The following is a 26084-nucleotide window of genomic DNA, read 5'->3' as shown; positions in this document are numbered from 1 at the left end:
GTAGAAACTTCATACCTCTGTGAAATGATCCTCAAAAGGGCAGAACTGGGCCATTAGCATTGTGGTTGCTTAGTAATCTGCTTCAAAAATTCACTCCCTTTTCTGCATATTACAAACTGTTGCACATTCTTTATTTCACATAGCTATTTCTGGAAATGAATACATGGCTTCAGATATTTAATTTACTTTAACAGTCAACAGGAAAATGGAACTGCCATTTATCTTTAAGCTCAACTTTTTGTACTGACTCAAGCAATTACATCTTCATCTTTTGTTAATTTCATCTGCCACTGGCTTGCTTGAATCTGCATGCAGATTTCAGCTATTTCCTGCAGGCCTGCAGGATATGAGTGGTCACTGTTTATATGTTAACCATTAAGGGTTTTTTTTATGTGGTTGTGCATGAAACAGCTTGGAAACTGGTTTAAAATGACTTACATTGGAACCCATACTGACAAAGTAATACATGATGTCACTTTTTCAGCAAGAAGGCTACAGACATGTGGGAAGCTTTGGAAGTGAAAATGCTTATCTTCTGAGTTATCAAAATGCATATTCATACTTATTTATATTTATATTATATAATATATATTTATATAATATATATAATTTTTATAATATAATTATATTCATCCTCTTGATTTCTGTGAGCGAAGGGGACTCAGAAGTGGTAGCTTTCTCTCAGAAGGGCACAGTAGAAGCAAAGTGCAACCTTGTGTTATCACCTTTCTTCCCCCTGGCTCCTCACAGGGACTGGTTCTGTAGACGGGGAGCGAAAAGAGGAGCTGAGGCTACTCTCAGTGGCATGGTAGGTCTTCACCCAACAAATACATGTGCATACACCCTGCTCTGCCTCCAAACTTAACTCAGAGAAAACAAAAGTGATTGCACAAAAAGGGAAACACTGATGGAGTTTGCCAAGTTGCTGACATTGATTGGAGGCACACAGCTGCAGATTCAACAAGAGAGTGAGTTGCCTTGGGCTCATGCTGGACCATTCACCACTCCAGGATGCACACTATAAGAGATGTGAAGACTGCACAGAGATCACCTCATCATTCACGACAATTCAAAGCAAGCTTTGCGCCACAAGGATGGGGAATCTAGAGAAGTCATATTTCCCACTCTGAGGTTATAGAAAGAGAGAGATCTCACTAGCAGAACCCAAACACTAGAACTTCTTACTGAGAGAGATGAGACTGAGGTCCAGGGTTACCACATTTCACTCACAATGTAAGACCCACCTTTTTGCTAAAGCCTTCTCCCAACAGCAACATGATGGTCCGCATCTGAAAACACAGAATTTCGCCCATATAACCTTATTGCTGGAGATAGTGCGTAAGCTAGAAAGGAAAGTGGTTGACTTACAGATCCCAGGTTGAGTATGCGGTGCTGTCCGTTAACAACACTTTTTTAAAAAACTTGTGGAATGAGCAATTTGTTCTGCATAGTCATTAGGAAACAATAAAGAAGGCAACTGACAAGACCAGGTTTAGTCACTTTTCAGAGCAGAGCTGTTGTTAAGTTATTGTTTATTATTTATATGACAGTAGCATTTCAAGGCCCCAGTTGGGGTCCCATTGTGTTAGGTGCTGCACAAGCACAGAGTTAAAGAAGGTTAGTGGTTGAGCTAATGTTTAACTTGTTCTTTTTTTCTAAGGTGTTGGGTTGATGCACCCTGATGTAGCTTCATATGATTATTTGGGGCTTGACTACGTCAAGGATTATGCAATAGAGTATGTCATAATGATGCAGAAATCTACACTGGGTTTGCACCACTGCAAAAATCCCTGATGTAGTCAAGTCAAGTAATCATCTGAAACTTCACTACCAAAGCATAATAGAAAATCAGGCCCCATACCTTTAGCTGTAGTATTTAAAAGGAAAGAATAAGAAATTTTGTTTCAAGTCCATTGCAAAAGTATTTAGAAGCATCATCTTGTATGTGACTGATCCATAGTTCAGATCTGTCCCACAGTCCATTCTTATCAACTGTCTGATTTAAATCTTTAGCTAAACAGTGCTTTTGTTTTATTGCCTATGGGGTGTTTTACTTAGTTAACTTCTACTTTGCTTCATTGATGCAGTAGCTGCCTGGCATTTAAGTAGAGTATGAAGTGGGAGCTGTGTTGTCACACTGGGGAGTTGTCATATTGGAGTAACATTGATTGGAATTCATCCCTATGAATAGCAGATTTCTTATGTAGAAAGGGATAGCAACAGTTCAAGCATGGCCTTTTACACAGCATGTGGGAGACATTATTCAAAAGACTTCAAACCTCTGGAATCTTATCAAATTCTATAGAACACTTCTGCTCATCCATTTTTCCACACACGGCTGGTTATAGGCCTGTCTTGTTTTTTCTGTTATTCAGGGATTTGTCCTTTAAATTTGCATGTGATACAGGAGGTGCTGTGAGAATTAGTTGATTAATTTAGCAATGTTTTTTCCTGTACAATCACACTCTATATATAAAGATACCACTTTTAATTAACAGATTTTTAAATAAATGATTAATCAATGGTTAATCTAACAATATGTTTATAGCCATGGCTTACAACCATCTTCAACACCTTCTACTGATGTGCTAATAACCAACTACAATAGATACTATACATGTCTGCAATATTGCTTATAATTTATATGAATCATTTATTAACCATTTAGAAATTGAACCTTTCTATAAAATGTGACCTGGTGCACTTTGAATATGAAAAGTTCTATCAAAGTTTAGGTCTTTTTGTTACTTGTTATTGCTATTATTTTAGGACCATTAGATGCCCTTTTGGCACAGTACTGATTGATAGTTGGTCTGAACTTCTCTGCTGTGTTCCTGCTCTTGATCATCTTGCATCAATCCAGGGCAGCAGTGACTACAATTATTTACTGTTATACCATAGTCTGACATGATTTCAATCCTGACATGACTTTGTCATAATTTTGTTGACATTATGATCCATTTTTCTGTAAATGGTGATTGTAAGAAGTTCTCCTCACCACTGGTGCACACCCTGGCATCAGGACATGGTGTTGCAGGTGATTTCTGCCTCAGTTTACAAGTGTGCAGCTGCTTTGGGGAGTCTGGCCTGTGCCGTAAGCTTTGGCATACAGTTTTTAAACAGCTAAATTACCAACTCAGAATCTGGCACAATTTAAACAATCAAACAAATGCAAAGGCAGAGTTTGGTTGCTACACTTTAAACCAGGACCTGACTGGCCCCTGAGGTCCTGGGTTACCAGTGGGAAATGCCTCTTCTGACCCAGGATTACCCAGCACTACTCTCAAGCCTTCTTAACTGGACTGCTAGCTTCATATTGGTTCGTGTCACCTCTTGGCCTTTCAAGGCCTCTGGAGGACTAAATCTTGCTGGTAGTCTGGCCTAAGTGGGCTTTCCTTCAGCAGGGGTGTGAGGGCACCAATGCCAACCAGCCAAGATGGCCTGGCAGACCATGTCATAGTGAAGCCTGGTTTCATGGATGACACTGCACATCCTCTTGAAAGAATACACACGCATGCTGCTCAGGAAATTTTCATTTAAATAACTTGGAAGAATGCTTAAAATTCTTCCTTTATCTTGAAAGCAATTTTAAGGTCTTGAAATAGCAACTCACCTACCCCTAAATTTGTTGTATTCTGTTGAATCCTGAACCCTGTATTCTCAGCTAACACCACTTCGTTAATATTTTGTAACATTAATGTGACAATTAAAGTAATAACAAATAAAAAGTAATTTTTTTTTAAAAAAACCCAAGAAATTCCTAAATATTTTTAACCTGATTATCAGATTTTCTTCCCCTGATATATTGGGCCATTCCTCCACTTCTAAAGCTGAGCTAAAATATAAGCATGGAAAACTAATGCTTGCTTCCAAATAAATTATCTATTGGAACAAGAGAATGTTTGACTAGTATGTCTTAGCAGGTCTCTTCCATAGTAAACAGGATTAACAGAAGCAGTTCTGCCAAAAGAATGATGATGATTAATGATTCTAAATACTATAGATCTGCAGTATGTAATGAATCTCCTACTCTTGCAATGAGCTCTGTGATTTGTCACTATTGGCTAGTGCTAAAATTAAAACAGATAATTTACAAGAATAATTATAGTACTTTATAATTGGCTTTATTTTCTAAATTCACTCACACATTTGCGTTCCCTACTAAATAGAGCTCAGACCAATGTCTTAATTGTGTGTTGCCATCTAGTGGCTAAATAATCAATTACATCTTTTGTTTAGATGAGGTAATCCCTGAGTGCCAGATTCCGCATTTCTCATGGTGTTATTTTACTCAGCAAATAAATCTGTTCAATCAGAACCTTGCTTCAAGTAGGGATTGTCCTAAAGGGATATATATGAGAGGAGTTTCCATGTCTATACTCTTTGCTTGTGAAGAGAATGGTCTGACAACTCCCCATTCTGCCCTCTGCACTGGGCCTCAGCCATCTGAGAGCTGGAGGGCCATAGGTTGGGTGGGTTTGGGTTGTGGGCAGGGCTGGAGGGGGGGAAAGGAGTAAGCATCTTCCTAGCACACCTTATGGGAAATCCTTGAGAAAGGTAATGCACTTTTAGACCATGTTAACGTTTCCAGTTTGGAACCCAGGGGCAGCTACAGGCTGAGGAAGCCATGGCAGCATGAGGACCCCAGAAGTGGTGCATAAACAAAGGACCTTTATTCAGACAACCTGGCCAGTTTATTCTTCTGTAGCCATACAGCTCTTTTGGGGTGGGTTCACAGGTTCTTGGGGGCAACCCCCCCTCCCCATTCGTTCCCTGGAGAGAACCCTTCCTTCTTCAATGATTTGGGAAAACACCAGGGAATACTTCCCCTCGCCCTCTCCCAGAACACATCCTTTCCCCAGGGTTTTTCTATGGGCAAGGTGTAGGCTGGGGGGTGGGGAGAATGACCAGCTGAGGAAAATGACAAACACTCTCCTCAATGGCAGAGTTTCAAACCCTTTCCTCAGGGCTTTCTTTTACCGATTCACAAACAGAGGGTTCCAGAGAAAAACAAGCCACTAAGAACAGTGGGTTCCAGTTGCCAGAGACTTTTTCAGCTTCCTAGCCATCTGGGAGGGAAAAGGAAACACTCTTCTTCCCAAGTAGCCACTGCCTCTCTACCTTTATCTCCTCACCCCCATTCACCCACATGACAGAGAGGGGTCTGAGTTAACTCCTCATGTGCTGGGGCATGTGGAGCACCTTCTACCTTGTCACAGGGGGGTTACTTACTTCCCCTTGAAGCAGGGCCTGTCTATGTCCCCATAGGTCCCTGCACTTCTGTAAACATCCTCCACCAAACACCATTCCTCTCCAGTCAAAGCCATGGCAAAGAATGAAGTTTCTAACTGCCCTCCTCCATTCTCTCAAAGGCTGCAGATGCTCTTAAAAAGGGATACAATATTTTATAGTTCAAATAATTTATTTCTCCAAACCTTTTGACACATGCCACAGAATTATAGAAAATGTACGTAAGAGATATCAGGTAGAAAAAACTGCTTTGTGAATTCTTTGTGGTACTGCACTAAAATCCAACATCCTGGCTTGTGAAACAGTCTAGTCTGCCCCAGATATTTGAATGGCACAAGAATTGCTCAGTGACCTCACATGTTGGAGGACAGATGTAGCCTGCCTTCTTTATTTACTGATGCTGGCTCATAAACGTATCCTGATAGTTTGGACAACAGAAGCAGCTCCCTCATGAGCCACTTAGCTGAACTTGACTGAAGAATGTTTGCCCATAGAAAGAATAATGTTTAGTTTCCAGCAGAGAATGGGAGATTTCTGTGCCAAGTGGGACAGTGTTTTGAATGATATGGAGCGGAATGGGAAGAAAATTAAATTCTCATGATAGCGCTAAAAGGCTTTGTGTAACATAAAAACTACCTAAACAGATACTTATGTGTGATTAATATTATTTTCTCCCCTCTGCTTGCTACTCAATTACTATTTTCAGTTACTGTTACCTACATAGAGATATTAATAAATAAGGTGTATTTGCATTATAAGATATATAAACAGTTTTTTAAGAGTGGGACAGGCAGGAGGTGACATGGGTATGAAAAAGAGATAGGGGGAAGGTAAGAATCCCACAGGTGTCACTTCATAAGCCTCCCCAAAATCTAGAGCTAGACCTTAAATGAATGCCTCAGTACATAGTTCTGTATATGACTAAAGAACAGTCTGGAGATGTTCTGTCTGTACAATCTGTCTGTGTCATTGGCATCTATGCACCAGAAACAATTAATATACTAAACAAATTGCAGTGTAGAGCCATTGTATTGTTTTATAAGATACTTTGGTTTAAGAAGGAATTTGATAAACTAATGAAGATTAAACAATCAGGGTTGTAATCGTCAATATATATATGTAACACACTATCACTACATGATTCAGAACTTGTTAATATTATCCTCTGTTATATCAATACCTCGTTTCATTTTTATAAATGAATACAGTATATGCTTTAGGATTCAGAGTTTGAAAGTGAGTTCAAAAGAAAAAATAATTACAATAGATACTTACAAGCATATGGATGGAGTTTCTGTAAGATTTTTAGACAGAAAGCTGAATTTAAAAGTGGGCACTGTGAATCATCATCATATATAGGAAAATCTTATAGAAATTAAATAGAGATGTATAACCTTGCTACAATTTTGTTTTGTCTCACCTATAGATTTTAATAGACAGTAATATCCCTACTATAGAATTGTATAGAATAATTAAAATAAAACAATAGAAAGGACAACATTGTCTGTTAAATTCTATAGGTTTTACAGTAATTTCTATAGATCCCTATTGGCTTTATTCCTGTTAAGTTCTATAGGACTTTTCTATAAGGGATCTTTATTCACACAAGGAATAACAGCATGGACACAGCTGGACTACACACATGCCTTATTCAGTAAATTACAAGTAGCTATCATTTTCTGCTTTGCCACAACAGCAACAAAATAGTAACACAGAACAGAACTCCCATATCAGATGCCACACATACACACACCAGCTGTCCCTTTTATCCACTATTCCCTTCCTTTCCACATGCAATCTTTAGTCTTTTTCTCCCTTAAAATGATTACATTTTGTTTCCTTTTGTAGATATCAGTTTGTTAAGAATCACATTATAAGAGATCATTGAATTATGAGGAACTATTTCTTTCTTTGTAGTGGAAATGAAATATTGCGCTTTATACCATTCGGAGAAACACAGAAGTTCACATGGTTTATTGACAAGTGTTTACTTTAAGAAGTTGCTTTGCTGGGTATAACAGGTGTCATGTGATGCAGGAGTTACCCTGGAAACAACACTATTGAATAGCAAAATCAAGCTCCAGAACAGCTTTATCTTAATCACCTTCCATTTTTCCATATGGTTCAAGTATTTTTCCACATTGGACATGAAGTAAAGATGAAACATAATGAATTTGTGTGTTGAAAGATGACACACACTACTTTCACAATTTACCAGTCTATTCCTCCCTGTTTGGGCAGTAAATCACTTGTGTTTTTATAAATATGTGCACAAAGGAAAAGGCAGTTGATGGTACAGCATGTATTCACTTAAGAAAAGTGCATGTGAATATTCACAAAAGACATCAGCATGGAGTCATCCATGACCACAGACTTGCACATTTTAGGTACTATATAAATAATAGTGATCATAAAAAGAGAGGGGAACTGTAGTTTGATTCTGCACTGTGTTTTTATAGATTCAAATCTGGCAGAGACTCATCTGAGCAGTTGAAGATTCCAGAAATTCTGTGAATGTCTGTCAGTTGGCCCCATACCACCAGACTAAGTTCTTTGTGAAATGATGCCTTCTTACTTATGACCTGGACTTGAAAAATAATTGTCGTCTCATGCAAATTTTTCATTCAAAGACTTTCACAGAGCAGATGCATGGGCATTATGCTGAAAGTGTATGTGAAGAAATTAAGAGCAACTTAATATTAGACTTGAATTAGTCTTAATATTAGACTTGAAGATTTGCATATTCTACACAGATATGGAGAAATTAGCATAGAATCTTATGCAGAGTAGAACCCCTCCCCCCAGAAGTACAGGAAATTGGCAACAGAACCAAGTATAGAGTTACTGGTCATTTACTGGATACATCCCTGCACTGTGATTGGTCTAGAACATTCCATGTTAGTATTATTACTAAGAAGTTGTTTATCATATAGCAGAATAGACAATAGAACCTTTTACTAATCTCACTAATTACATAGCTTCTTTTAAATTTAGCGTGCAGTATACCTATAAGGAAGTTTTAGGAAGTTTATTAGTATTGTAGTTTAATCGATTTATCTTATAAATTACTGCTGCGTAGACAGTTTGTACTGATTTCACTTTTAAAGTGTTACTGGAATAAATTAGATGCTTTTCAATAAGTGTAATGTGTCAGTAGCAGGGCTGGTATTCAGCATCTGATAAACCTTTGTGTTTGTCCATTCTTGAGGGAAAAAAAACTTATTTATTCATTCTAAAAATATTCATAAATCGGAAAGATTACTTGTGAGGCAGACGTCTTTTATAAAAGTATTCTAGGAAGAAGCAGCAATATAGGCATGCATTGTACAGATATCTATTCGATTATTACTTTGAATAACAAAACAGATACATTAATGAGTAGAAAACATTTATACATAAAGACAACAATGGATAATAAACTGATCTATTTAGCTATAAAGCTAACTTGGTTTTGTATAGTAATCTATCAATAATATTTTTGCAGATCATCTAAAATAAATCATTTGATGAAAGTATGGTTAGATTCACGTGCCTGTCCTGGAAATACCACTGAGTGCACTTTCGGTATAGCTCTATGAACCATAGCAAGTTTTTCCAAGGACACTAAACAAGTCACATTCTCTTGATTCAGCTGAGCCTTCGGTACATTTAGGACATGTCCTGCTGAGCTGTTCATAGTAGTAGTTCAAAGACACCTGCCGGTCCAGCATACCAAGAACTTTAGACACCCATTAAATCTGGCTTTGTAATTAAATGACAGTGCGCTTCCCTTTGATCCTAAAAAAGGAGAGTCCAATATAGTACTGTGATGCAAGTAGAGGAGACTGTTCAAACTGAAGCATGCCATAGAGTTATTTAAAGCATCTTAGCAGTGTAGTACTGAAATCAAAGCCCTTTGATAAACAATATTCCAGGAAAGTAATTTCATTTTGGTACATTTCATGGGAAATCATGGATAAATCATAGCAAAAAAAGTGCCCAAATCATGGAAATGATGGCCAAGGCATGAAGAAAATCTTGTTCATGACCAAATAACCCTATTGCAAAAAATAAGGTTTTATTTTAAATTATAGTTGAGCTTTATGGCATATAAGAATGACCCATATGTGCCTAGGGTGGCTCACACTGAAAATGCCAAGGGCAGGTTAGGCTGCAAAAAGGACAGCAGATTCTCCCAAAACTGGTGGCTATCACTGAAGTTAGATTTACCAACCAGCCACAAATAGTGCTCCTGATTCCCCATTAAGAAGCTAAAACAAGAAGTTACACAGCCCCCTTTATTACATTTCAGTCTCTGGCTCCTAATCAGCAACTAGTACAGTAAAGTGAGAAGTTATTTAAAACTCTGCTCACTGTATACAATTTTCTTCTGATCCCCAATGGGTCAGCCACATTACCAGATCAATATTGGTTTGGATCTTACCCAAAATACCACGCTGCTAGTCAAACCTTTAGTATCTAAAACTAAAGGTTTATTATAAAAGAAAAGAAACAAACAAGAAGAGAGATGTTAAATGATCGAAGCAATCAAATATATGGACTTTGAAGTCATATGTATGTATTAGATTCTTAACAGTATTGGCGAGTTTGTTGGCTTGTACAGTTCCAGTACCTGTATGGGTCTGTCAATCCTTTGTTTCAAAGCTTCGGCTGTAGAGAAGTTGATACAGAGATAAGGAGCCGGAATAAAGACAAAATGGAGATGGTGAAGCTGCCTTTTATATCCTTTGCCATGTGGCTTGTCCCAAAAGCAAGTTCACAGCACATGGGCATGGAAAAGCACTCGGAGTCTCCGGTCCATAGCCATGTTCCTACATGTCCTGGTGACTCATAGGCATAGCCCCTGGCTTCTCTCCCTGGGCCATTGTACAGCTGATTGCCTTTGATGGGCCATCAAGCAGGCTGGACAGTATTGATGCTAATCTGCCTAGGGGTGTCATCCAGTAGCACAGCACAAGTTTTAGATACAGACATATCACACATATTCATAACTTAAAATACATACATATAGATAAGCTTATCATATTTAGTAAATCATCACTTTTCCAATGATACCTTACATGGCATATTTTATAAGATTTGTTATAATTTTGCCATATTGACATTAATAATATTATAACTTGTCACTCATATTTCATACAGCATCACAATAGGTTCCTGCCATCTGTTTCAGAACTGGTTACATTTCCTTATAATCCCAGGACTCTGAAATGTTTATAATGTTTTACTAAATTTGAATGGTGTATTGCACTCCTGCCCTTGACCCATTTTCTCCAGCTGGTTGTCTGTGCTGTATGGCCTTGTAGAGTCAGTGGCAACAGACACTAGCACATTAAATTATAATCACCACCACCACGGAGTGGCAATCAGGTTCTCCTTCCAGGATGTGAACCCAGTACTTCCCGCTACACCATTATCAGTCCACGGGAGCGATTGTCAGGATTTCAGTAATCTATTGTTTACCTGGTGACCAGCCAATTCACCCACTCAAAAACTGGGCCACTTTTACCAACATTATAATAAAGAGACTTTTGATGATAGAATTATTGCAAGTAAATGTCATTCAGAGTAATTTATCAGCTTTTAGAATTTTAAATAGCACTTGTGATAAATGCTATTTTGTGTTCAGAGGAAACTGCTAGAATAGATATTGCAGTGCATAGTTATAAAACATTACTATTTCTTTTGCAGTAGAACCAAAAGACCCCAAGGATCAGAGGCTCAATGTATTAAGAACTACACACACAGATAACACAGAGGCAGTCCCAGTCACAAAGAGCTCACAACCTCAATTTAGACAATGCACAGAAAACAGAGAGAAAATGAGTGTGGGGGAAGGTCAGAAGGTTTTCTTTTCCCACAGTAAATAAAGAAATGGCATTTCTTTTAGTTCCGCAGTGAAAACTTGGCTATGTCTATCTACACTACTAGCTTTGGTTGACACAAGTTAGGTCCACATACAGCCACTGAAATTTGTATATCATTTAGGTGTGTGCATACTTGGCTGCTTGTGTTGATGCTGCATGTGCTCAGCAGGAGTGCTTGTGTTGATGCAATCTATCCCAGTGTGCCATATGCTACCATCTGGCACAATGGCTTTTGGAAACATTTTGTAATGTGTTGTAGGTTAGAAATGACTCACTCAAGGATCTCTGGGAGTTAGGGCTCAAGTTCTCAAGAAGCAACTTTCTGCATCTCATAATGACATCCATATCCCATAATTTTTGCACCTTGTTTAAAAAAATCCCATAAACCCATGGGACACTCTTCTGTGTCTGCCATCTCTGACAGAAGCATGGAGCTGGCTGGCAAAGCTCTGCACTATTCTCATGAACCTTGTAAATACAGGATGCACAGTTCTCCTTTGGCTGCAGACCCATAGGCAGTACATCAACAACAGGGGACATGATGATTTCTTTGAGGACAGTTTGCTAAGTGACACAGCAAAAAAACAACTTAAGGCTGTTGGTGGCATTCATGGGGCAGCTTCAGTCAGAGGAGTGTTGTCTATGGGCCTAAGAAATGAGCATTGACTGGTGGCATCAGGTTGTAATGCAGGTTTGGGATGATGAATAGGGGATGCAGAACTTTTGGATACGAAAGGCCACATTCCTGGATCTGTGCACCAACCTCACCAGCGCATGGTCACCAGAATCAGAGTTGCATTGACAGTGGAAAAGCAAGGGGTGGATTGCACTGTGGAAGCTTGCAATGCCAGATTGCTACCGGTCAGTGGCAAATCATTTTGAAGTTGAAAAATCACAATGGGGGCTATTGTCATGGAAGTGTGTAGGGCTATTTATCATCTCTTGCTACAGAGAACCCTGACTCCGGGCAATGTGCAAGACATAATGGATGGATTTGCAGCAATGGGGCTCTTGAACTGCAGTGAGGAGATAGATGGCATGCATATCCCTATTTTGACACCAGCCACCTTGCCACAGCATACATCAACAGAAAGGGCTACTTTCCTATGGTTATTCAAACATTAGTGGATCACCAGGACACTTCACCAATATCAATGTGGGCTAGTCTGGGAAAGTGCATAATGCTTGCATCTTTAAGAACACAGGACTGTTCAGAAAACTGCAATCAGAAGATTACTTTTGGATTACAATATGAAAATGCCAACAGTGATTCGGGGGCAACCAGCCTGCTCCTTGCTCATGAAGCCATACACAGCCCCCTCAAAGAATCAACTACCGGCTCAGTAGGTGCAGAATGAATGTTGAACATGTTTTTGGTATATTGAAAAGAGGATGGCGGTGCTTACTCACTAGATGGGATATTTTTCTCACTGAGATCCAGACAGTCATAGCTTCCGGTTGTGTCCTGCATAATATCTGTAAAGTAAAAGGGGAAAAGCTGACACCAGGATGGTGTTGGAGCAGCCAGGCACAAGGGCCATTGGGGAGCAATGAGTTTGAGAGAGGCTTTAAAAGAGCACTACCAATCAACCACAGTGATGTTCTGTGCAGTGTTCTCTGGGCCTGGAGCTCTGGGCCTGCAAAGAATTGTGTAGTGCTCACTGTACATTTACAATTATAACAGTTTTCCTGAACCTATGAATTATGTGGCTCTTGGTGTACATTTCCAAGTACTGATTGCTTTGAAGACCTCAGAGCATTCTGCAATATATATTATGAACTAATAAAAATAAACTTATTCTCCAAAAAAAGAATGAGTATGAAAAAACTGCAGAAAAACAATGTAATACAAATTTGACATAAACTTTAACATTGGAAAAGTAGCAAACATTTTTGTCATTTTCAAATGACATTGTGGCTACACATACATGGTTCTCACTGGTCAGCATATTTGATGCTGTGGTTTTCCTTGCCATCCCCCAGTGTGGAGTGGTGGGGGTAAGGATGCAGGATACCATGATGCCACATGATATGTCATGGGGTGTAGGAAGTAAACCAAGGAGTTCTACAATGACAGCCGAGTGTGGAGAGTCTGAGATTTTTTAATCTATAGGCCTACCTAGGTATGCAGCATCAGATTTGCTGTCTAAGAAAACCTATTTGTCCTGATGCGTTTTCCTTTCTTGTCCTGCTAGGGATCTTGGCCGTCTCCTGTCCTCTCTTCCTTCTCCATGCTGTCTGTCACAGGAGCCATCCAAGCCCTTTGTTCACAGTCCGATGCAGCACTGGCTTTCCAAGACCTTGCTGAACATGTCCTCTCTAATCCTCTTCTTCTTCCTTCTCATCAGGAACAGGCATTCTGTGGGTGTTGAGGGGGCACCCCTCAAGGCCACCGCATCAGAAGCTGCTGAAGAAAACAGGCAGGCATGCCACTGAATTAATCACAGTGGAAAGGGAAAGATATGTTTCAAAACCACCTTCTCTTATTCCCATTAACACTCAATAAGAAATACTTACTGACACCACACATTGGAGCATCTTCGCTAAAGTACCACTCCCCAACCCCAGCCATGGTAAATAGGGCCCACCAGGCGCAAGAGTGATGGGGAAAGCTGTTCTGTTGCATGAAGATATAAAATTTCAGCTCCTATTTCCATGGGTATACGAGTGTAGGGCACTGGCACTATTTTCTACAGACAATAGTGTTAAGCTGCTATCTCACTCCTAAGAGTCACAAAGGCACAGAGATCACAGCTGCTACTGGCATCCCGAAGCCACCTGAGCTTATTGGCTGCTAGGCTGTTTACCGCAATGGTGCCAGCCTGGCTCACTGTAGAGTGGCATGGGAAAGTGTCCTAGGATGAAAGAAGAAATATGGCAGCCATCCCTAGAAATCTTCAGAGGAGGATTGCAGAGTACCTCCTTGAAAATTTAATTGAAAGATCGCAGGAGGGTAAAACAAATATCCCCATGTACAAAAACAAAGTGTTCCACGTGCTGCGCTCCCCCGCTGCAACCCAATAGGGGAATTGTAATGGAATGGCACCCTCCTCTCACGAGCGCCCCTTGATCGAGAGTGTCTCTCTGCACACTCTCTGTTTACTCCACTCACGGTGCCCCCTCTCAGCCGCTCTGCTTGTCAGGCAGGTCTTCAGTGACTCAGCCCTCCAGCCGAGCCACACACAGTCCGTGTGCGAAACAAGACAAACCCCTTCTGGTGTATACGATCCAATCAGGCCTATCTAAAAGCCCTCAGGATAGTACTGCAGCTTTCCCCAGGCTCAGTCCTTTAACAGTCCAACAGGGCCCATCACAGTACGCTCAGTCTGCCTGCCTTCCAAAGGTTCCTGCTGTGGGATGGAACAGCACTCCCAGGGTTTTCTCCCCAGAGGCTCTTCACCTGTCCTTTAGTCCTCTGACCCCAACTCTCCAGCTGGGTCAATCTCAGTCCGGCTCCCTTCCAGGGGTATAACAGTTCCAGATGCAGCACTGCCCTAGGCTTGTTTAAACTCTTTTTCTCAGGGTGTAGCCAATTCCCTGGTGGCTGTTGGGAGAGACCTGGGCTCACCCACTACTCTGGGTCCCAACCCAGGGACCCTCTAAGTAGTAGCTGCATATTACGTCACTCTATCTAACTGCATTTCCCTGGGCCACTTCCCCACAGCCCTTATCTTTCTATGAGTCCCAGCAGCCAGCCAGGAAGTCTTCCTCACTCCCCGGATCCATACTAGCACTGAGCTGTCCATTGTGCTGCAGTTCCCTTTGGCCAGCAAGGAGCACCCTCTACCCTCCTCTAGCTCCAGCAAGGAACTGCCTGTCTTTTGGCTCTGCAGTGCCTTTTTATAGAACCCTCCTGGACCCTGATTGGCTGCTTCCCCTGCAGCCACTCTAGCCCACTTGAAGGACCTCTCCATGGCTCCTTTCCTGGGACAAGTGTGGAAGGACCCTGAGGCCTCCAGAAGGGGGTCTCTGGACCTAGTCCACCTCATCACAGGAATGAAGAGCAGATGCCAACTCTATCTTTGTTTGTTGCACCTCACCTCTTCTTGTATGAATATAATAATGAAAAGTCAATACTTCGTCTTGCTCACTTTGGGGTGGGCTAGACACTGTAAGGAAAAATGCATGCACACACTTTCCTGAGTTTCATTCCCCTTCTTCATGCTAATCTGTTCATCTGTCAGGACTGGCTAAACTGTGGCAGAGTCTCGAACAGATCCTGGCTCATGACACTGCTGGATCCTCCCTGTTCACAGCAAGGGTCTCTGTCTCGGGGTCCTATGAGGCATCTACAGTGTCTCCAAGTGGTGACCTGCTGGTAGTGTCTCCACCAAATATGGCATGCAGCTCATTGTAAAAGCAGCAGGTTTGCGAGGCACCATCCAGATCTATTGCTGGTCTCCTCAGTCTTGTGGTATTCCTAGCAAAGTTCCTTGGCTTTCATGCAGCATTGCTGCTGATCTGTGTCATATTCCTTCACCTACATCCACTGTGCAATTTGTTCAAAGATGTCCACATTTCTCCAACTGGTCCATACATAGCCTCTTCTTCCCATAGGCCAAGAAAATCCAATACCTCATGTCTACTTCAGGCCCGCATGTGTCTAATGCATAGGACCAGCACGGTCGGTTGGGCAGTTGCACACAATTGTGAGCTGCCAGGTGTGCTTGCCAAGGTGGGCAATCAGGAAAAGGCATATTGAAAACACACAGGGTGAGTTGAAAAGGGATGCTGGCTTCTGGTCGCTGTGATCCCTGAGCAGTGGAGTTTACAGTTGTGTCCACAGCAATCACTGTTGCAGGAAATGGGACATTATGGGACAGCTGCTTGAGGACTGTTAGGCACTCACACTCAGTAGTTTGACCTCAGTAGTTTGACCGGCGCTCCATGCTGTTTAAGGAGGTAGTTTTACTGAGTTGCTGTAACAGGGCTCTTATATCATCCAGAGACAAATTTGAGTGTAGACACATGCACAAATAGATTTACGCAAGGTGACTTATGTCAACCTAACTTTGTAGTGTAGACCAGGTCCTTGTCACCTGCTGATGTTCATGAACCCAGCCTATTCTTTCTCTCAGTCACATCAAGAGGCCATTCCTTCATCTTTCAGAAACATGGACGCTAAACATGTGAAGGAAAAATTGTATGTATGATAGTAACCCCAGACCTACTCATCATGCCAGATAGAGGGAAAAAATAGGCTTGACTCAGCTACATTCACTTCTTCCATGAAATTCATGCATGTTAACCTAAGGCAATTAAACAAACCTGGCACTCGACCATTCAATAAAATAAAAGATGCTCTAAAACACTTCTTTCCTGCCAGGTTCCCAGTACATTTCATGTTCCGCCTATCTCATTAGACAGAAAGTATCTCAGTGAGCATGTCTCTGTCATGTGCAAAACCAAATATAATGTGACAATGGAAAAGAATTATAGGAAGAGGCCTTTTCTTCTAACTCTGAAGTAGGAACTTTATTAGAATAAGGAAAATAGCAGCTAGCTAGCCAGTCTGCTCTCTCTCTCTCCTCATTGTAGAGCTTCACTTCAAAGCCACCTCAGCTTCCTCCTGCCCAGCTTGTTGCTAAAATTTTAATGTAAAAGTGCACATATGCTTATACCTCTTGTTTTCAAGTTCAGTTCTCTGTGCCTCCCACTCTTCTCTAGGTTTCTCTGGTCTCTTCTCTCCTCATCTTTCCTTCATGAAGTCTGTATTTTCACTCCACGCATACCTCCAGTTTTGCCTTCAGTAGTGAGTTCCCCCACCCGTTTCTCTAGGTCTCTGTCGTAGCTTCCATCAGTAATGTTTCATTTTAGATTAGCTGAGAATGAAAACCCCTGGGGGACAGGTTTGCCACTATCCCACAGCTTGTGATAGGACAATCCATTTCTATAAGGTTACAGCACCAGTCATTGCCAGCAGCAGGCTTCTGTGCACTGGCAATGGAGGCTGGCTGGAGGTGGTTGTGCTATCTGCTTGTCTCCAGACACAGGGACGCCATTTCAGATTTTGGTAGGAAGGTCAAATTTAACCATGATTCCAGGGGCTACTTAGGCACCACAAAATTCTATTTTTTTGTCAGATAACAACTTAGAAATTAGCTGACAGAAGCACTACATCTAATACCTACAAAGAGAAATAAATAAATATACACACACACACATATATATATATATATAAACACCAATTAAAGCCGTATTTTAAGTTCATATGAAAATTTAGAACAATCAGGAGATAATACAGCAAAGTATTCCCAATCCTAAACCTTGAGGTATCAGTTTTGGAGCCTTAACACAAGATATTTGTACGCTATCTTTAGTAGTGAGAAAGAAAAATAAATAAAAACCTGTTTAAAATCTGCTTACTTTCTGTGTTACTGCCATTAAATACTCTATTTTAGTCAATTGTTTTTCACTCCACTAAAAAGTATTTACTTAATTTGAACATATGTGATTAAGGGTTTTTTTCTCTTTTATTAAGAACAGGAAATGATTTTTCTAATTATTTTGGGATTTATGTTTACTGATCACAGTTATGTATGTGACTCAATAACATTTGACTCCATCATTATTATTAGTATCAGACTTGGAACCACATTTGTTTTCGTATGAATGTTAAGTTATTTTACAGATATAACTAAAATTACAATTTGAAAATAAGTGACCATTATCTGCAGTGTCTAAAGTTGTGCTTAGCTAATGTTTGGGTTGTTTTTTTTTTTAACTGGCACTACTAAGGTGAGTACAAGCTAAATTTACATTCTAGAAGGATACTATTATTTGATTGTACCACTTTAAATAATGAATAACAAAGCACAATATGGTAATAAAAATAATAATGATAATTATTACAGCCAGGACAGGTTAGGCCTTTTAGACCTCCCTACTCAAAGAATTACATTTAAGCATATGAGAGAAATAACATCATGAAATGCACAGACCAGTCAAAACACTAAAGTAACAGTACTGTAATCCTTACTGAACTTTGAAATAATAAAATTACAGAGAATATATATGAATTGCGCAAGTACCAAAAAGTAACAAACAACAATAATAATAATAGAAGTGTGTGGTGAGAGAGTGTGAGGGAGACTGTATGTATGTGTGTCTGAGTGAGTGTGTCAACACGCTGTCTCTTTAAGTCAAGCGCTCAGGAACTTGAACGCTTGTTCAGTACAGCAGCAGCCGCTGCACACACACAGGAGCACAGACAGGGTCCCCTCTGTCTCCCCCACCACAGCTCAGTTATACAGGCAGGGGGAGAAGGACACCCCGACATCAGCCTCCCTCCCCCAGCTTTGTGCAGCAGATCAGGAGGCAGGCTCCCAGTTCCGAGCAGCTTGTCCAGCAGCGGCTCTATGGCAGAGGTCAGGGGCAGCATGGCCGCAGACGGTAGTGGAGCAGGGCAGCAGTGGGAGGAGAATAAGCATCTTCTCTCCTGCTGCACACTTCACCCAAATGTGGTATGAAATTCAGGACAGGTGCGCCCCTCCTGCCCTCCCTAAATGGCACCCCTGTCCAGACACCCTCCTATGATGGTCCCCTGGCTGCAGTCTCAGTGCAGAGAAGCACCTGTCCAGGGGTGGAAGGGATGGAGACACTGGAAGGACAAGAGGGCACAAAAACAGGGCATACATAGAGAGGAACAAAAATATGAGGGATAAAATGATATGGGGACAGGGGAGACACAAGGGTAGAAGACAAGTGGAAACACCAAACTTTGTCTCCATCCCCAAAGGGCAGAGAGGGGATTAACACAAAGTTCCCTGCAGAGCTCTGCAGCAGGGGGATTGATTTGGACTCTACTCCCCCTGCTTGCTTCAGTCTCAGAGCAGGGAGAACAAGTGGGGCCAAAAGCAGAGCTCCTGATCTTACTTGCCTCAGACTGGGCCTGTTCCAGACCTGGACGTGTGTGAATGAAGATACCGCAGTCTGGTGAGTGTGGAGCTGGGTGGGGGTTTTTTAGATCAAACCCAAACCCCCCCTGTTCCTAGCTGCCACAAAGCAAATGGAAGCATAGGCCACAGAGTTTGTGTGCGCCCTACAATAACTGGGGGCTTAGCAGCCCTTAGACCTCTGGTTTATTTGGAAAATTGTCTCTGGACACACAAACACCCGCACATAGAAAAATTAGGAAATGCCAGCATTAAGTTGCTTGTGCAACTTTAATTCAGCCCCCTTGTGCGTATGCACTATGAGATTGTGATCATGTAATTAAAAACTAACTATTTTTTTCATAGGACTCCTAACTCATTCAATGCACAGGTTGGATAGTGCTCAATTAACAAACAGCTCTTCAATATCTTGTTTTCTCTTCACTGTTCAGTGTGTGGCCAGCGGCCTTATTTACTGTACTCTATTCAAATCCTGCACTGAAGATGGCATTATTCATTTTCTTATGGGCTTTTCTGTGGCGCTCATCAGGCTAGTATGAGAGTGCTTCACAGACATTAATGAATCTATTTTCACCCCATCTCTGTGAGAGGAGGGGATGGTATTATTCCTATTTTACAGATGGGGAACTGAGACACATAGAGATTAAGGTCAAAAGTATCCACTAATCTTGGGTGCCCAACGTGAAACACCTAGGACATGATTTTCCAGAGTACTTAGCATTGTATATCACTTTATATGCCAGTCCTGGCTCTTTGTCCCAGTCTCCACTCCTCAGGTTTCTCATTCCAGTCCTAGTCTCCCCATCCCACTCTCCTTGCCCAGTCAGTCCTAGTTCCCCACTTACAGATACTTGGTCCTAGCTGTTTCTCTCCTTTCCCCTCCAGTTGTGCTCTTCTACTCCCAGTCTCCCTCCCAGAGCTCTTCATCCAGTCAGTGTAAATCTCCCCCATCCCCTACTCTTTGTCCCAGTCTTTGCTTAGTCAGGCCCATTGCTCTCCCCACCACCCGGCTCCTCAGCAGACCTATTTGCCCCCCGCCTCGGTTCCCAGGCACAGTCTTCTTGCCTAGCCAGTTCCTTTCTCCCACCACTTCAATTCCCAATCCCAGCTTCTGTCTGCCCCCTTACCTCCAGTCCCCAACACTCCCCAGGCTCTTTGTCCCAATCTGCTTCGACAGGTCCATCTCTTGTCCCCTCTGCATTTGAACCAGGCATCTTCATCCTTCAAGTTGCCTGGGTCCTGTAGAGGAGATCACTGAAAGCACAGGCAACAGAGTCACTCCCTGCCTCAGGGTCCCGCATAGCCCATAATAGCCATTGCAGGAAAAGTCCTCCTCAGACCCAGGCTGGACTATGCCCTGCATGAATGTAATCTTCAGAGATTTAGCTGTTACGCTCCAAGAAATCTGTACTGAGCATGTGCAAACTGATTTTTCAAAAGTCTGTAATTTGGCAAAAAATTGGGTGGATTTTCACAGGGATGCCAAAAGGCCAGTCTTGACACATGGCCACTCCATTCTCCAGATTTTGAGTCCCTGCTCCAATCATGGGGCCGCTAAAGCGTTTCAAAACAAATGTCTCCTGAATTTCTTTAGCATGGGCACAACAATTTTCCATAGCCTCATTCCCAGAAAGATCTGAACTGTTTTGGCTGAAGTTTAAAAATTTTTTTTCTTCAACTGGAGACAGACACCCAGTATGGAAAATTTCATCCCAAAATGTTACAGTTGGGCAATGTTATAAGCAATTGACTACAAAGTCTTATCATGGGCAGTTCAGGCAACCTTAACAACAGGTGATGTTATCAGCCCTACCTATAATATTGTCACATACACTCTGAATGTACAAAATATGGTAGTCTGATTCCTTAGTAGCTGGGGAGGGGACCATTTTAATCAGTACTCCAAAGATTTATTTTGCAAGCAATACAGGATGTAGATACAAATCTGTAAAGTTCTAAATATTTTAGATCCAGGTCACCCAGAAGCTGTCTCATTTTTCATTAGCCACTATAATAGCTGCATTCTCAGGAATTGTCCCTAGACTGATTGTCTGGCAAGGCACTTCAATAGAGGGCTATATATGGGTTAAACAGACTAGTACCAGCACCCCACAATAAAGTAAACATCACCGAAGTATATATAATAGACCAGTTTCTTCATTGCACCTGACTGTTTATTTCCTCACTTAGGTTTTAAAGCCACATTTGTGCTCATTGTTTTATTTTCCCCATTTCTCTAAATATTGTTCCAATGTTTTCCTTTGTTATTTAAATAATTTTTTGTTTTTCAGAATTTTTCTTCATTCCTTAGGCCTTGATTGTATAAACACTTATCCATATGCTTAATTTTACATGTGACTGTCCCATTAAACACAGTAAGGCCCTAATCCTGTAATGGGGTTATTCCTGTGCTTAAAGTTATGTATTTGTGTAATTATTTGCAGGATCAGGGCCTAAGTGTTTGCTGAATTGAGTCTTTGTTGTTAGAGTACAAAAATAAATTCATCTAGTCTGTGATAACATTCAGTTATAAATGAACATATAAAAAGTAATTAATAGTTTAACTTTAATCTGCTCTTAAAAATTACACACATCACAAACTGGTGAAAGAGCATGCTGCTGTAGGGGTATAATTTGTATAGTACAAAAAAAAGCCAAAGATGTTCGAGAACTTAAAAACTGGACAGTAATAGACCATGCGTCACAGTGAGAACTGAACCTAGTGATATTCTAAACGAGCAGCTCTGAACCATGCTTGTAGCTCTTTCCATCGCTTCACACTGACTCAGACATTAGGCTTCAGACTGACAACCTTGGAATCTTACATAGATAAAAGGCAGCAGGGAGTTTCCACTCTGCTTGGAACAGTTATAAATCCAAAAGTGTGGATTGAAACAGTGTAACATATTACAGTTAACTGCTTAGGAGTTAACTGAATCTGTCCCTCTAAAGGTATCAAAAACATGTCTGTGACAGACTAGAAGCATGCAAATACAGATACACAAGTACCTATTCACCTGAGCAGCCTCACAGAGTTCAGCTGAACACCTCACACATTTAAAATTATTTATATGCATAAGTAGTACGTGCATGTAGGTACGTGCATAAATGCAAATACCCATGTGAGTACATTTACTCATATGCATAAATGCTAAGCAGTATGTAAAATGAGCATTATCATTTATTGTTTTTGTAAGCACAATAGCGTGTGATGTGCTTGACATTCAAGAGGCAAGGTCCCTTACCTTATGATATCAGGGACTCATCCTACAGACTGAGGCTTATGCACAAGTAACTTTACACATGAATAATTTTCTTCAACTCACTGAGGCTACTCATGTGAAGGAAGTTAAAGATTGTTAGGTACGTATGTAAATTAAAGAACTGTCACTTGCCAATAGAAAAGCCCTATTTTAAAAAAATTAAAAAGCAGAAGGAGTAAATGGGTAACACCACCACAAATAGATTGTTGGATGCAACAAATAAAATAAATAAATAAAATTTCTCCTCCCTGGCTGGAAGTGAAAAATACTGAATGAAATGTGTTGCAATTGACCAGAAGCAAAACAAAATAAAAAAATCAAGTAGCTTGCCTGAGGGTGTTGGGGGGAGAGGGGGTTGGGAGGGGGGCGAGGGCTGATCAACAAGCACTTCTGGTTTAGCTAAACTGCTTTATAAGCGTGGGAACATTTTGCATATTTCTTTTCCAGTTTTGGCATCATGGAAATTTTGCAAAGGTTGATATTCTGCTAGAAAGAAGTTTTCCTAGGGGACCTTTCTTTGGGACTGCAGAGTCTGGCAGACATTCATAAATGAAACCTGTTTTCTTTATTTAAAGAATTCCTGTATGTTTTGTAACAAATCTCTTCTAGATAGTTTTGCTATTCAAATAGGAAGGAAATGACCAAAAATATCTTAAGGCAGACTGTTTACCCTCTTTCTGACTGTAACATAGAACCAGATCAACACAGGAAATGGACGTTATTTGTTCCTTATCAGGTGGAATTAAATCATTAGTTCATTTAACAGGTTCTCTTTAAAAACAAAAAAATCGTGGTGAGCCTGAGACTTCCTCTCATCACCAAATATATCAAAAGGCAATAACTCAGAAAGAGGAGAGTTTCAAAAGTATCATTTTTAGTAAGAAATGATAAGAAAACTTGCATGTTGACAAGTGCCAGAGGGTAGTTTATGCCCAAATACATTTGTTAGTCTTTAAGGTGCCACAGAACTATTGTTATTTTGATAAGAAAACTATGAGCCTGAATTTCTTGTCCTCTAGTCTGTGGTGAATCAGGAATAACTCCATCAAAGTCAATTAATTTAGACCAATTTAAATCTGGTATAAGTGAGAGGAGAACCAGGCACCTTCGTATTTTAAGAAATGTTTAGAGGATTATCAAGAAGTGTAAGATACCTGGAATAATTTTATTATATGCTTTCTTTAAAAAAAGAAAACCACACACAGCCCTGGGGCTAACGAGGCTTCTTGTCCTCTTTCCAAGTATAATCAAAACACAACATTATTAATTTGTATTACAGTCAGGTCTACAGGCCAACTAAGATAAGGGCTCCATTGCAATCTGATATTGCTTTTAATTCTTATTTCCTTTGAGATTTTCCATGTGTAACATTCTGTTTGAATATTCTTGGTTCACTTTTAACTTTGTTCCAGTCTGAATCATATCAGGGATTAAAATATATCAGGGGCTAGCCATCAACTAAAAATTTTAAATATTTGCTTATTTTAATGTGAACATACATCTGAAAGTGTCCAGAGGATTCACTGATACTTTATGTACATAAAGCTTTTCATCAGCAGGCAGGAGGAATTCCCTTGTGCAAACCAGATCATTTCACTTCCTCCACTTGTGCAGAGTCAGAACCAAAGAAGAAAAAGCAAATAAATCCATCCAGGCTAGTTTCTGTAACAAAGTTAATCAGGAACAGACATTAAAGACCAAAGTGTATGCTTTTCTTTTAAGGCTAGATTAGGCAATTCTTACTCACACAAGTGAGGATCTGTAAAGTAGACCCTTTATGCCAGATCCTCAGTGTAAACCGGTATAGCACCATTGAAAACAGTGGGCCTTTGATGATTTACACCAACTGAGGCTCTGACCCATTGTCTATGACGGGACTATTGGGTAAGTAAGCATTCAGAAACATAAGGGACACACAATCTCACCTTTAAACAATACCATTCTTCTTGCAGTGTTCCTTCTCTATATATGGTATACAGTCAGCAACATCCACTGAGGATGCAAATTGAAAGTTTTCAGCACCTTCCTGGAGGAACTCTCCACCTGGAAAGGTGAGGCCCTTGGTCCCCAAAAGATCCAGACTTGCATTGAAGTAGCCTATCTATTTTTAAACGGCAATGCAGAAAGATTACCATCTAAAAGTTATGCGCCAGATTCATCAATGCCCTGCACTTGCATAACCTGTACAAAGTGAGCCTAGATCCAGTCTGCACTCACTTTGCACAAGTGAGCATGAACCATCAGACCCCTGAATCTTTGCTACTGCTTCTCATCAGGCGAAATTGTGGAAGAATCTGAGGATAGCTTAATGGGGGCTCTAACAGCAGCCACAGTAGCTAGCATTTGAATGTCTGGGATTTGCATATTTGTTCAGGTCATGTTTCCAGTGTAGCCACGGGCAGACCTCTCTGGCCCCGTCACAGCATTTACTCACTGTTGGGACACCTCCTTGGGGATCAGCTCTCAACCAGTCTGATGCCCCCACCTTCGACTGCTCATGCTGTGATCTCTCTCTAGAGGCAGGTTACTCCCTTCTCATGCTCCCTCTTCATGCCCTCAGCCAACTTACTGTAGTTGTCCCCTTTGAGGGTATCAAAGTCTCTGTGGACAAACTGGCTCAGGCAGTCTTCCAATCCACTATCCGGACTGTGCCACTTCCCCAGAGATTGGGAGGGGAACCTAGACCTGCCCTCTACTCCAAATTTCAGCCCAGGGACCTTATGTCTAGCAACCATGGTCTACACAGTCTCAGACCCTGTTACTGTTCTCCTTTCTACCCTTCTTCCCTATCTTCTAGCCCCCTTCTGGGCTACCACTGGAGCTTTCTCTGCTTTCTGTGGCTACTTCACCTCCTTAAATTCTTGCTAGAGTCTGCCTGTATTCCAAGATTGGATCCCAGGGCTTATTTTCCCCTCACCTAGGAGGGCTCCTCCTTATCTCTTACCAATACCATTCCTCTCTAGGGAATGAGTGTAGCAATCCACCCTGCATCTCCCTCTTACCACCAGCTTACTCTCTTTATGCCTATCCCAGCTCCTCCCCCAGCTGGGTTTCATCAGCCATTAGGCCTTTTCTGCCCTGACTTTTCTCAGGGTGCAGCCTGTTACAAGGTTAATTGGCCCTTTTTACCTAGTCAGGCCTTGTGTGGGGTAGCAGTTGTATAACCATCAGAAGAAAAGTCTGTATCTTTGCATAATATATTTTGAAGATTGTTTCTTCCTCCTAGTTAAATAAATGTATTAAGTATCTTTTCTTATCCGTTTTTGTCTGGAAACCTTATTCTATTGTTCTTTTTCTTATTCTGTTCTATTGTATTAAGATTTTTATATTACATTTATCACTGTAATATCTGAGCACCTTTATATGTGTTCAGTGGACAAATGTAGGATATCCCAAATATCTCTCATATCATAGATATATATTAATTTTCATATTTCAGAAATGAATAAATGTTGAAAAAACTTTATTGACATCAGTGAAAGATTTGCCTGCACTTGTGCTGCAGGATTGGGCACAGAGCCTTTACCATTTTGACAGGTGCAATATATTTTTTTGAGGTTGAGACTTCATTGTGAAATTCAAAAATACACTTCACCTTATGGGCCAAGTCAATAGTTTAGTCCATTTCTTGAATAAATTTTGTCCCATTCCTAAGTTGCTATTTTCCTCTTTCACCACAAATGATATGAATCCTCTGCACTCAGACCTAACTGACATTTGGTAACTGAACCAACTCACCCAAAACAATTTCCCCTTCATTGCCTGAGGATTTCAGACAGGTTTACGGCTATTACAGTGATTTCATTTCT

General features: G+C 40.8%; 1 long non-coding RNA gene across 3 annotated transcripts; it reads right to left on the bottom strand.

Annotated features, from left to right (window-relative positions):
* Positions 1-13342: 13342 nt before the first annotated feature.
* On the bottom strand, positions 13343-25573 carry LOC137163866 (uncharacterized). 3 transcript variants are annotated; one of them, XR_010922859.1, is made up of 5 exons: positions 25193-25573; positions 24201-24376; positions 23775-23937; positions 20140-20266; positions 13343-13524 (listed from the first exon to the last, which is right to left on the bottom strand). It is a non-coding gene; the product is annotated as an uncharacterized lncRNA (long non-coding RNA). The 3 variants fall into 3 exon arrangements; XR_010922861.1 differs by having other exon boundaries at positions 13343-13521; XR_010922860.1 differs by having other exon boundaries at positions 25220-25573.
* Positions 25574-26084: the final 511 nt, after the last annotated feature.

The sequence above is a fragment of the Emydura macquarii genome, unplaced genomic scaffold (assembly GCF_026122565.2).
Source record: "Emydura macquarii macquarii isolate MOO-44397 ecotype Brisbane River unplaced genomic scaffold, CSIRO-AGI_Emac_v2 contig_2636, whole genome shotgun sequence".
Lineage (NCBI taxonomy): Eukaryota > Metazoa > Chordata > Testudines > Chelidae > Emydura > Emydura macquarii.
This window is presented reverse-complemented; position numbering and strand designations above follow the sequence as displayed.